We start from the raw sequence: 4,828 nt of genomic DNA on the forward strand, positions 1-4,828 counted from the left end.
AAAATCCAAGAGCTTTACTTGTCCCATGCGGAGCACATACTCTAAACATACTAAATCCTGTTGTTGCGGTGGCAGCAAAAAGTTCTACAGATGCACTTGCTGGCTCACTGGCTACTTACAAAGAAATTTACACTATTCTCTGCCTCCACACAAAGGTGGGCCATCCTAAAGCACCACGTCCAAAACATGGGTGTAAATCTCTGGTTTCATCATGATACAATATTAAATCGATTCATTGGACAATTATACGATATTTGCCGATATCAAAAGTCTGCCGCGGTACGATTTCGATTCGATTCAGTGGACTGCGATCGATATGAGACGATATCATATGCCCATTTAACACAACCTGTTACATTCACATCAACTCACAAAAAAAACAAAATTATAATTTAAACATTTTATTGCTTTGCTCTTCCAGATGTTAAACAAAAACCATACATTTAAGAGCTTAACTTAAGAGTGTTAAGGAACAGAACGCGGAGACCCAAGTGCTGGACACAGGGAGGCGGAGACAGGGCGAGGGCAACGGGATTTATTGGTACAAGCAATGCGGGTAGTCAGGCAGGTGGGGGGTCTGGTGCCAGGCGGGCGATCGGGTAGGCAAGGGCTCAGCGATGGACGGATAGTCAGGCAGGCGAGGGTCCGATAACGGGTAGGCAGGTAGGCAAAAGGAGAACTACAGAGGGGGAGAGGGGATTACTAAGGGAGCAAGGAATCGGGGCAAGACTGGAACAAGAGCTGGTAGGGCGATACTAACTTGTAGCAGTAAACGACGAACTGGCGCCGGCAGACTGGAAATCCCCAACTGAAGTAGGGTACGATGATTAGCATATTACCGGCAGGTGCGTCGATGGGATGAGGACCAGAAGCCACCAGCGGCCACTATATGGGGGTTTTGGACCGCGTAGCAGGACGTAGCGTAACAAAGAGCCTGTAATAGCTTTCAGAACAAATGTATTTGTAACCATTTCACCATAAAAATAAATAATATAATAATCGGTAACCCTTCCTTTTACAGTCCGGTAATTACCAGCTAATTACCTGGTAATAAGATGTATTTACTAAGTAATATCCAGGTAATTAAATGTAATTGCCTTGTAATTACCAAGTACTTACCAGGTAATTACCCAGTATTTACATTACACATTTATCTGGTAAATACCAACAAGTTACCTGATATTTACTAGATATTTTCCTGACATCTACCAGGTATTTACCCAATAATAACCTGGTAGATATCCTGCAATTGCATATTGTAGACAATAAACCCACTGAATGTGTCTATATGTGACTTTGTTAGGGTGATAATAACTTATATATTTACCTGGTACTTACCAGGTATTTACTCAAATGATTGCATATTTACCTGGTAACTACCACTTATTTACCTGGTAGTTACCTGATATTTAACTGGTAAATACCAACAAGTTACCCAGTATTTACTAGATATATACTGAAAACTACCGGGTATTTATCCAGGAATTATAGATTATGTATTACCAATCAACCTGTGTATTGACAGTGAGGGAAGTAATGACTCTGATATTTACCTGGTAATTACCCAGTATTTACTTGATAACTTGAAACTATTTACTAAGTAATTACTTTCTAATTACCCAGTAGTTACCCTGTAAGGAAGGTGGAACTGTACTGTAAAAGGAAGCGTGGTTTGTTTCAATGATATTACCTATACTTTCCTGGTAATTACTAATGGTATTACAGGTACGGTATACCGTGTCAGTGTTACCTGGCAATAATTCATACTTCCCCAGGTACTTACCCAGTAATCAGGAACTTGTGCCACATACATTCCAAAACATTATCAAGTAAAGCCTTGTTTGTTTCTGTACTATTACCATGTTCTTACAATATCCTTTGGAATAAATCTGCTTTTTGAATATGTTCTGCAATCTTACCAGGTAAGACCAGGAAAGTCTACAATTTATAGAGTACGGTAAGTAGAAGCTGTACAATAAAAGAAAGCCTTTGAGCCTTTGCACCATAAAGAATATACAAATTTCCCTGCGGGAACAATAAAGTAAACTTAACTTAACAACTTAACTAGTGTTTAATTCAATCGGAAAACGACAACAGAGGTGAACACAACGCAGTACAGTACATCATCACTGGTTACACTTTGTAAAATGCTCTTATGTCTTTAAATAAGCGTCCAAGAATGCCCTTCCTATGCTCTTTCCCGAGCCAGTGGTTCCACTCAATGAACCTTAAGTTCATCTTCAAGGCCTTCTCTGTCAGGTTCCCCCTGTACCTGAAGATGTCCTCCTTATAAGTCCGCCATGCCCTTTCAATGTGTTGTGTATGAGCACCAGTCCCAGGGTGGACAAAATACCTCTGGTGATTTACCTGGTAGTGTATGTAGCCGTCATGGGACAACCGGTTGTAGGAACGCCAGCAATCACTAATGATTTCACTTCCAGGTCTAACATATTTTCTAATGATTGGGAGCAATCTCCTCCTGGATCGATTTTCAACCAGTTGTAAAACAGGGCGTCTACGGGACCGCCTGACTTCCATCATCCCAAAGACCCATGAGCGACGTCGCCAGGTCTTTGCAAATCGTCCAAGTCCATACTGAAAATAAACAAAATGTCATGCTTAAAGGCAGTCCAACTTAAATGCAACATTTGAGAATGTTAAAGTCGCAATCACTTTGGTGCTTTATAGATTGTAGATGTTTTTGAGTGAACTAGTCCTTTCATTTCTTTAAAACCTATTGTCATTGTTTTAACAGCTACTTAATACTGCACCGTACAACACAAAACAGAAATTGACATTTTACGAACAAAATACAAGCTTACCTTTCTTTTGTGTCTGAACATGCTCTCATCTATCGCTACGAAAGCTCTTCTCCCTCCAATTCGCATTTCCCTTCTTCTCTCCAGTCGTCTGACTGCTGCACAGCAAATTTCACGTAGAAGTGTAGTCACCCTAGTCAGTGATTTGCTGCTCCCACATACTCCATCCTCTAGCATATCCACATGTCTTCTCCTCAAACCCTGTGACAAACTGACCCAAAAAAGAGGACAACTACGTATTAGCAACAAGGATGGGAGAGTTTTGGAGTCAGGGAGGGGTAATTATAGTTAGCTTGGTGCCTACGATAGCCATTGTGCATGTTGTACATGTTGGGATGGATGAACATGTGTGATTTCTTGGATTTTTTGGATTGACTATGTAGTATGTGTGTATGCATTTGGCTATTTATATTAAGACGCACATCATGGTATCTGCATGTACAGTATCAGGTCAGCCTGATTGGAATAGTCTTGAAGATAAAATGAAATTAACTAAGATGCAAGAAAAAGCCAATGTTGATTTAATCAGCTCTCACTGGCCATTATTATTGCGCAACAAAACACATTTATGCATCTTGAGAGAGAGCATAAGAGATAAATGTTTGACTTGTCAAAATATGTAGTGTTAAATCATGCCTACAAAGCCATTTGAACTGAAGTGAAAGGGAGAGAGAGAGCAACCAACCTGTGCATAATTTTCATCCATGATGATAATGACATGTGAGACCGGGAGAATATTGAGCCATCTCTGATGGACCTTGTGATACTCCTGCCCCTGTGAATGGATTTTCTGCAGCTCCTGTAACATAACATACATGACCACAATTGAAACAAGCCCAAGGCTTTTTGTGCTAAAGGACCCGTATACAGGGCCTTTAGTGCTGAAGAGGTTGTATTTGCTGTACTATTCTCGCAAAAAAAAGTATTTCAATCATTCATTCAACATAGCAAGTAGGCCTATGCACTGTAAAGATAGTTAGAAGGAGTAACACCTACATTATGATAGTACTGTGGCGACCACGGGTGTGGGCGCCATGTTCCGGAGCCGCGGGGATTCTGGGAGTTGGGGTAGTCAGTTGACAAAGGGGGTTTTGTTGATTTGTTCTGTTGTTGGGGCTAATTTCTCGGGATGATGTGTGTTAATTGTGTGTTGTTCCATTGTTGTGTGATGTGTAGTGTGATCGGGACCATTAGTGAGAGTGTTGTGTGTGTTGGTCAGGTGTCCCGTGTTTCTGTTACGTTCGGTTCGTTAATAAAGGCAGTCCGTAGTCGTGCGGTGTATGGGGCACGGAACTGCATAATTGTTCATCCTGGGCTCCCGTCTCGTCCTTCCCGTGCTGCTCGCCACATTGGTGTCAGATGTGGGATTGGCCTGCGCACGCGGATAAAGGATTGGGATTGACGGTCGAGCCCATGGAAGCCCCAACTGACGCCGACGCACCCTGCGTTGTGGGAGCGCAGCGGCCCACGGACAGAGAAATGGCAGCGGTCAACCGCCCCCTGGTGGCAAGGACGGCAGTGAAGCTGCCGAAGTTCTCCGGGGCAACGCAGCTTGAGCCGTACCTTACGCAGTTCCGGCTTGTTGAGTGGCACAACGGCTGGGGTGCCGGGGAGGCGGTCGTCCACCTAGCCCTGGCGCTGGAGGGGACGGCGGTGCAGGCGCTCCTGGACCTGGCCCCAGAGGACCAACGGGACCTCCGGGCCTTGATCCGGGCGTTGGAGAGGCGTTTCGGGCAGTCAATAAATAGATTTAAAAGATTAATATACGCAAGTTTATTTACATCTGTTTTAAAAAGAATGTTTTGTTTATTTCAAGTGTGGCGAATGTGCCTTTCTGGAAGTGTAAAAGATTCAGGTGACATGAGGAGTTCGCGCGATGTGAAGCGGAGTAACCAATCAGACGCCGTCAGGGTGTACGTGCAGGCGTGTTGTTTTTTTTTCTCCCTCTCTGCCGGACCGTCGTCGAGGTGGCTGCATGCTAAGCTTCGGCTGCAGATATTACCGTTTTT

General features: G+C 43.4%; 1 long non-coding RNA gene across 1 annotated transcript; it reads right to left on the reverse strand.

The window, feature by feature from the left end:
• Positions 1-2,105: 2,105 nt before the first annotated feature.
• On the reverse strand, positions 2,106-3,597 carry LOC307087141. The gene is made up of 3 exons (XR_013812479.1): positions 3,505-3,597; positions 2,823-3,030; positions 2,106-2,595 (listed from the first exon to the last, which is right to left on the reverse strand). It is a non-coding gene; the product is annotated as an uncharacterized lncRNA (long non-coding RNA).
• Positions 3,598-4,828: the final 1,231 nt, after the last annotated feature.

The sequence above is a fragment of the Pollachius pollachius genome (genome assembly GCF_949987615.1).
Source record: "Pollachius pollachius genome assembly, chromosome: 1".
NCBI classification, from domain to species: Eukaryota; Metazoa; Chordata; class Actinopteri; order Gadiformes; family Gadidae; genus Pollachius; species Pollachius pollachius.